We start from the raw sequence: 9,124 nt of genomic DNA on the forward strand, positions 1-9,124 counted from the left end.
ATGTCAACCAAAAGTTCCAGAAGAAAACCCCAAGTGCTCAGGAATCCACTGACACTTGAGTATTCCAGTTCTTGGGTCTGTGGTACACCAGCAGTGCCATGGAAGTCCATGCCCCAAGTGAGCCAGGTGGCCCACATGGAAAGGGCACATCTGGGAATGTCATGGCTGTGTTCATGGCCACTGCTGTGACCGATGGCACAAGGAAAAGGCCTATCTGTTCCCTAGATTATTCACTAAATGATTCAGCGAGTGTTTTGTACTATACTTATGATCCCATCTTGATTGCTGAATTTCTACTTATTGTCCCACCTGAAAACACTAAGAAGGAAGAGGAGGAGGGTCCCTCAGACTACAGGTGTGTACTCTGAGCAATGCAGGGACAATGCAGGTCCCTAAACTCACAGGTGAGAGAAAACAATCATTGCTTCATAACCACAAATTCATTTTCATCTCTAATAAACAAAAGTCCATGATAGTAAACAATTAATTCAATTTTAAAAGGCTGTTTTCTCCCCTAAATATTTCGTCTGTAAGCTAACCATAGAGCAATGAGTTCTTGACGGTAGAATTTCTCTGCTTGATTAAGGCATTGTCCTGAAATTAAAGGGCATATAGGTAGCACAGAATGAGGAACACTTTAGTACTGATTTGTTTATCAGATCAATTAGATCAGTAGTTTTCAATCCTGGTTAAATAGGTCCAATGATTACAGACTATATAATCTTTATACAACATCAGGATGATTAACTCTTTTTGTAGATCTGTATGAAATTTCTGGCAGAATAGCCCCAGTCCATGGACCGATGGTTGGAAACCACTGATATATACCACAAGCCTTCACATGTGTTTTGTCTCTGCCTAAGAATCTTCCAAATCACTCCACCCTCACTGACCTAACTTTAGTGCGCGTAATCATCAATTCTTCATTGAAATCTTCCTTAACCATACTAACTAGATTAAATCTATTTAATAATACAGTCGTCCCTCACCATATCAGGGTTCACTTTTCTTGGTCTCACTGTATCAAGGTTTTTAAAATTGTATATATCTGATTTTATATCACCAACTTTTCGCTATATCATAGGATTTGGCAGTATAGAGGTATTTTTATATATCTATTATTTTAATTATTTTTGTGATAAAATAAACAAAATAAGTGTTGGAAAAGTTAGTAACAGTGTGGGAAAGGTTTATAAGAGTGTGAGGAGGGTTTATAAAGCCTTGAAATATATATATAAATATTAAAATAAACATAAGGTTCCTGCTTCATTATTTTTTGCTATCACATGGGGTTCTGGAACCTAACCACAATAGACAAATGAAATACATGATTTCAATGTGTTTCTCTTTCATGGTGCGTGACACAGTGCATTTTATTTTTATTTGTGTTGTTATTTGATTAATGCTTCTCTCCACAATTAGTTGCTAAGGGTCAAAAAATTTTTAATTTTATTTTTTTATTTAGTTCACTTTTAAATAAATGCTTATGTATATACAGAGATTAATTCTGACTGTGTAATTGTTCTTATATTGAATTCATGTGACATATTTTGTATTGATTTTCTCTGTTCTAGAATCTATGTGATGACCTTTTTGAAATAGTCAAGATGATTTTAAAGTTATTTCTAAAACTACATGGCTAAATGGAGTAATGCTGTACAATACAACTATTTGCAGTGATGGTAATATTATATATCCATGCCATTCAATCGATTAGCTATTAACCATATACAATTTTCAGCAAATGAAGTGAAGCCAGTCTGGTTCACAAATTAAAATTTTGATTGTATTTATTTTAATTATTATATATTTTAATAAATACATAAAGCTATTACTCACTCTGTTGGACAGAGTAACACTTTCTAGAAATCAATTTTGAAAAAAAATTGTTAACAAAGCCTAGTCTGTGCCTTTATTTTTAGATACAGTATCTTCTATGCTCTCAGACTCATAAACTTATATTAGTTAAACAAAGTACTGTAAAATTCTCCAGGTTCCTAGAAGTGGCTATTTCTTTTGAGAGACCACAATAAAGTGGAAAACAACTGTTTGGGAGTTTGACTTCTCTCCTATTTTTTCATCTGTACAGTTTTATCAAAATGACCTACTTTTTGTGTGTTTAGTAAATTAATTTTTACTTAACTTTTTACTTGAATAATGTTTTTCTCTACTTAAAAATATTTTGGTAAGCATGACTTTGGGCAACAGATTTTATTACTAATCAGGAGCAGCATGCTATATTTACCCAGTATGTGCTTGTGCACATTTAGAGTAAAATAATGTTTTTACCCATGCTGAATAAATAATATAAGAAGCATAATAAGGTTGTTCTACCTCCAAATGTCTCTTTTATTTACTTACTGTAGTACATAGTAATATATGTATATAATATATACTGATATATGAATATAAAATATTAAGAGTGTACAAAAAAGTTCTAAGAATCTTTTTTTTTTTTTTTTGGAAATTTTACTTATGACAACAAATCCCACCATGGAATACCTGACATAGCTTATTAATGGTTTTGGAGGAGGGACAAAGATGGAGAAGGCAATACAGTAGTATTTCATAAACAAACAATGCAATAGGGAGTCACGTTGCCAAAGACAACTTGGAGCTGAAGCAGGATAAACTAAGTTGAATGTGGCAAAAAAAAAAAAAAAAAAAAAAAAAAAAACGTGTGAGGAAAATGAACAGAAACTTCACTTAAATTGAAATTTGAAAGGTTTGGGGGAGAAACTCTAACATTCTACTATTTTTTAATTGAATTTATTAGGGTGACTCTAGTTAACATAAATATACAGGATTCAGGTGTCCAATTCTATAACACATCTTAGTACACCATATTGTGTTCAGTTCCCTGGAAGTCAAAACTCCATCCATCACCTTTTATACTCCCACAACCTTCTCTATCTTCCTCTTTTCCAACAATCACCATACTATTGTCATGGATTTCTTTTTCCTTTTGTACTGCACCCAACCATTCATGTTAATTGCCCACAAATGAAGAGATGAATGTTTCATCTGCAATAAGAAGATGTTTTTACTACTCCAGCAGGAAGGAGGATCTTTCCGTCAATCTAATAACCACTCAGCCAATGAAAGGTTATTATGACTCTGTCAATGAAAAGCCACTACACTTCAAACTCCAAGTTTCGTCCAGTAGACATTTTGTTTAAAACAGCCCCTCTAGTTACAGAAAAGTTTAAAAATTTTTAAAAATCATAATAAAAATTCTTAAAACAAAGCCCTTCAAATCTTACCCTTTCCTTTATAAAAGAATATTTGTTCTTTTCTTCTCTGAACTTGTGCATGGTTTGCTATTAGACTGCATGTGCCAAGTTGCAAATCTTTGTTGTTTCCAAATAAACCCAGTTTTCTGAGAAATGTTTGGCTATCTGTTTAACATTAACAAAGTCAAACTTCGAAACAAAAAAAAAGTTACATAGGAACAGCTAAAACAGGAACTGATGGTAAAACAAAGTGACCTAGGAGACCAAGTAGAGTAACTGGAAAGGAATTATTAAGAAAGTAGTCAGAAAACTGAGGTTTCATACCATGAAAACTGAAGGGTCCGGAGGCTAGTACAAAACAACTCCAGTATACTAGCCAAAGTGTTAGATGTACTAACGAGCTTAGTTCTTCTGAAAGGCTTGCCAGCTATTGTGAACCATTTTAGCTAAGATAACTGTGAGCAGTTATTTTTAGTAATGGCCTCTCTTTTATTTATACAAGAAGTCCAAGTTCTTTCTATAGCCTTGGTTCTACTTGTAGTCTTAATAGTCATTTAATTTTGCTGACTATTTTCAGTAATGTGGAAAAGGAAACTAAAAGAATTTAGCACCTACTACTTGCAAGTAACAGTAGCAAGAGATAAATGAATAAATATTCTCATTTGATCCTTACCAACAATTTGATAAGATGACTAAGTACCATTATTAATTATAGTTTATAAATAAACACAAAGAAATAAATTATCCAACTTCATATAATTAGTTTTTTGTAGGGTTGCTATTGAATTTGGAGTTTTATTATCCTTTTTGACCTCTTTTACGCATTTTATAGATTTTTTCAAGCCCCTCTTAGCATATGGGGCAGAAAACTATATTTTGATTAGTTTAAAATTTAATAAAATTTTTGTTAATTTTCTACAACTAGCTTCAGAAGATCTCTTTTTAAATGCATGTTAAGTAGAAGGATGTTTATTAATTTATTCAACATGTTATTTTTTATCAGATAAATCACATGAGAATAGAATCCTAAAGAATCAGAAACAAAGTAAGTTTACATTGTGGACAACAGAGGGAGTAGTGAGAGAATTAAGAGAGGCTAGGGGAAAAGAAATAGAATATTGAGGTCAATATTTAGAAATAATATAAGGCATATAAGACCAATTTCTATTATAAGCAATCTTTATTACACTTTATGATTTTTTCTTTCTTTAATGATCACAGGAAATTTTCAGCTAAAATATTGGACCAGTAGCAGTTTTGGTCCAGTCACAGTAAAGTGAGAGTTCATATTGGATATTTAAAATTTTTATCGCCTGACCAGGTGGTGGCGCAGTGGATAGAGCATAGGACTGGGACACAAAGGACCCAGGTTTGAAACCTTGAGGTCACTGGCTTGAGTGCAGGCTCATCTGGTTTGAGCACAGCTCACCAGCCTGAACCCAAGGTTGCTGGCTTGAACAAGGGGTCACTCAGTCTGCTGTAGCCCCCCCTCCCCAGTCAAGGTACATATGAGAGAGCAATCAATGAACAACTAAGGTTTCACAAGGAAGAATTGATGCTTCTCATCTCTCTGCCTTCCTATATGTCTGTCCCTATCTGTCCTTCTCTCTCTCTCTGTCACACACACACACAAAAATCCTCATGATTATTAACAGAGGATAATTGTTGGAGACTTCTTTGAACTACAGCTTTCAGATAACAATAAGCTATATTCAGTGAGTAGTAAAGCTATAATTAAATTATTGCTGACAATCAGTAAACACTTTGGGAAGGCCCAGGAGCTGTAAGTGAATGTTGCATTGATATTCTCACAAGAGGCTCACATTTTTTTTTCTTCTATATATTTTTTTTCTGGTAAAATAATCATTCTACACTTCACCTACTATTATTTAAAGTGCTGTGTTAAGAGTCTATAACTAACTATATTTGACTGCAAGCTTAACATATATTATTTTATTAAGTGAGGAGTGGACATAGACTCCCAAATGAGCCCAACTACAACTATAATAATAATAATAATAATAATAATAATAATAATAATAATAAATAATCAGAATAGTGATTTTGCTGCTTTCAGCAGGAGGGCAAATATCAAGAATTGGAGGGGAAAGTAATGTCATAGGAAAACAGGGGTTTTCAACTGTATTTGCAGTATTTTACATTCTTTTTTATTTTAATCATTTTAGTTTTTAATTAAATTTTTAAATTTTAAATTAAATTTATTGGAGTGAAAGTGGTTAACACAAGTATAGAGGTTTCAGGTACCTAATGAACAAAAAAGGACTAAAAAAAAAGAAAAAAACCTCATGGTGTTTTATTTTCTGAGCTAATTAGCAGAGGTTTATTTAAGCATTCTTTATACTTTTTTGAATATCTTAAATAATTCATAATATATCTTTTAAATTATGCCTAAAGCAGTAAGATCAGAAATTACTCTCGGTTCTCTGCCTTTTGGCTAAGATTAAGTATAGAAATTACTTTAATTATGTAACTGCTATGCTGTACACCTGAAACTAATACAAAATAATATTAAATATAAACTGTAAAATAAAATAACAATAATAAAGAGAAAAGACATAAAAGATCATCTGCCTTGATCTCTTTTAACTATAGGCAACATCACACCAAAACCACACTGTAAAAGCCAGTGAGTTTTTTCACTTTTTTTTTTGGTTGAAAATCTGACACACATCATATTTTATCATATTAGTGGCCATCAATCCGTATATTATAAGTGAAGGTTGTAAAAAAATCAAATGAAATTTCTCTAATCATAGAGCTTATTGCTCTTCTTTCTAATTGTCTCAAAGCCTTATTTTTTTTAATAATAGTTGCTGTTTTGAGCTAAGAACATGATCAAATGAAAAGGTTTTCTGAAAGAATTACATAAAAATATGAGGTAGTTAATTGAAAATACTTTAGAATTCTGGAAGGGATCATTATTTGCTAGTGTGTACCTGGCTGTGGTGGATATATGAGAAATTCTTGTCAAATCCACTTTTTATTTCCGTTTTGAAGTCACTTTCATATCTCCAGCTTAGAAATTGTTTTCACCTCCTTACATAGACAAGCCAATATAATTTTTTCCTTTCAATTTACACTAATCAATCTGTAGACTGCAAATTAGAGAATCTTTAAAAACACTGATATGTCAGCTTGACTAGGAGGTCACGCAGTGGCTAGAGCGTCGGACTGGGACGGGGAGGGCCCAGGTTCGAGACCCTGAGGTCGCCAGCTTGAGCACAGGCTCATCTGGTTTGAGCAAGGCTCACCAACTTGAGCCCAAGGTCACTGGCTCGAGCAAAAGGTCACTCTGTCTGCTGTAGCCCCCGGTCGAGGTACATATGAGAAATCAATCAATGAACAACTAAAGAACTGTAATGAAGAATTGATGTTTCTCATCTCTCTCCCTCTCTGTCTGTCTGTCCCTATCTGTCCCTCTCTCTCTGACTCTCTTTGTCTCTACCACAAAAACAAAACAAAACAAAACAAAACAAACAAAAATAACACTGACATGTCAATTTTTAGGCCATGTGCATTAATAAGTAGAAGTAATAACTGCATATCAAAACAAGAAAAATAATCAGTTGTCAAAGAGAAACTGAGATACAAGATCAGGTGGCCCAAGAGAGGGATGATAGCCAGATTTGTTCCTTATAAATATCCAGATCAATCAAAGGCAATTTTTTAATATACTGACTATTGTTCTGAGTAATACTATAATCAAGTCAAGAGATTTTCATGAAAAATTTATATAATTAGGCCTAGATATTTATAGATTGTCCCTGATATTCTAAAGAAAGAAGTGTGCATTGGGTTGAGACATATAAAAAGGCCAATCATGAGTCAATAGCAATCATCCAAATAATAACTGATGGTTTCTTGGACCAGAGTAAAAGTGGTAAGAAGTGGTCAGATTGTTTATATAGTTTGAAAGTAAAGCCAACAGGAGTTCTTGATAAATTTCATGTGATGAAAAAATGAAAAGAACTTGTCAAAGATAATTTTATAATTTTAGATAAGCAACTGAAAGAAATAGTTATAAGACTGGCAAAAGCCTTAATAGGCAGTGGTGCAGCAGATGGAGTGTCGGCCTGGGATGTTGAAGACCTAGTTTTGAAACCCCAAAATTACAGACTTGAGTGCAGTCTTATCTGGCTTGAGTGTGGGCTTATCTGGCTTGAGTGTGGACTCACCAGCTGGAGCGTGAGGTCAATGACTTTTTCTTGGGATCATACACATGACCCCATAGTTGCTGGCTAGAATCCAAAAGTCACTGGCTTGAAGTTCAACGTCGCTGGTGTGAGGTCACTGACTTGAATGTGGGATCATACACAGGACCCCATAGTTGCTGGCTTGAGCCAAAGGCCTCTGGCTTGAGCAAGGGGTCACTGATCCAGCTGGAGCCCCCTGGTCAAGGCACACATGAGAAAGCAATCAGTGAAAAACTAAGGTGCCGCAACTACAAGTTGATGCTACATGTGCTGCCTTTAAGGTAAGGAACCTACTTTCATACATTACTATAAAAAGTATCCATTGAAACAACATCTATGGAAAACAACATTGCAAGTTATAATTATATTTAGTGGTATACTCAGCAATGTCTTTAAAAGAATTTATTCTATTGATATAGTTATACACATATGAAAGGCCCAATATAAAAAGTTATTCATTGCAGTCATCCAATGAATACTGGTTAGATAAATTATCATATGTCTGTATAAGAGAATGGAAAGAGTACTTTATGTGTGTATCTGGCAAGATCTGTAAAATAATATTAAGTAGAAAAAGTGAGTACAAAACAGTATGACCAGTACATTATGACGTATATAGGAGAATGAGACTAAGATATATATGAATTAACTTGCTTTTATTCAAAGGAAATTATTTGAATGGCATAAACCAAATAATAATAATAATATTTGCACTATGTGAGGAGAAAGGGTATCTGAATAGGGAAGAAGAAAATTATTATGCTCCTTTCATTTCTTGAATTATGAAACACGTGAATGTGTTATTCATATGAAAAAATAAAATTAGCTGTGTGGGTTTACCACAGGTACATAGACAGTAAATTGATATCAACTTCAGAAAATATAAAAGAAAAAATTAAAAACTTAGAGTGATGTTACTGAATTAGGAGATACTATGATACTATAAGAAAGGTCAGATGAGAATGTACCTCATTGTAAACATTGCTGCAAGTTAATAAGGTTAGAGCTTTGTTTAAAATACAAAATTTTTAACAGGTCAACATATACATCACTTTAGAACTTTGTCTTGTGAATATCTGTAATATTTTGTTGTGAAGTGTTTTGATTTTTATTTATAAAACACTATTATATATTTTGTAAGTAAATATTTTTATTCTTGTGCTTTTTTATACAGCACATACACTAAAATTGTAATGATTTAGGGAAGATTAGTATGGTCCCTGGGAAAGGATTACCTGCAAATTCATGAAGGGTTTCATATTGAAAAAAATATTAATTTAGATAAATGTTTAATTTTATACTCTATACTTTACACAAAATATGTGTTTGAAAAAAGCTAATTTGATATGGCAATGTTAAAATTTTGGCCTTTCGCTTTCCCCCTTAAATCAGGAACAAGACAGGGTTGTCCACTCTCTCCACTCTTATTTAATGTGGTACTAGAGGTTCTAGCCAGAGCAATCAGACAAGACAAAGAAATAAAAGGCATCCATATCGGAAAAGAAGAAGTAAAGGTATCACTTTTTGCAGATGATATGATCCTATACATCGAAAACCCCAAAGAATCCACAAAAAGACTACTAGAAACAATAAGCCAATACAGTAAGGTCGCAGGATACAAAATTAACATACAGAAGTCAATAGCCTTTCTATATGCCAACAATGAAACAATTGAGA

General features: G+C 33.2%; 1 non-coding gene across 1 annotated transcript; it reads left to right on the plus strand.

Annotated features, from left to right (window-relative positions):
* The first annotated feature begins 8,605 nt into the window (after window positions 1-8,605).
* On the plus strand, window positions 8,606-8,712 carry LOC136317986 (U6 spliceosomal RNA). Its single transcript, XR_010727969.1, has one exon. It is a non-coding gene; the product is annotated as a U6 spliceosomal RNA (small nuclear RNA).
* The last annotated feature ends 412 nt before the right edge of the window (window positions 8,713-9,124 follow it).

Source organism: Saccopteryx bilineata, chromosome X, assembly GCF_036850765.1.
Source record: "Saccopteryx bilineata isolate mSacBil1 chromosome X, mSacBil1_pri_phased_curated, whole genome shotgun sequence".
Lineage (NCBI taxonomy): Eukaryota > Metazoa > Chordata > Mammalia > Chiroptera > Emballonuridae > Saccopteryx > Saccopteryx bilineata.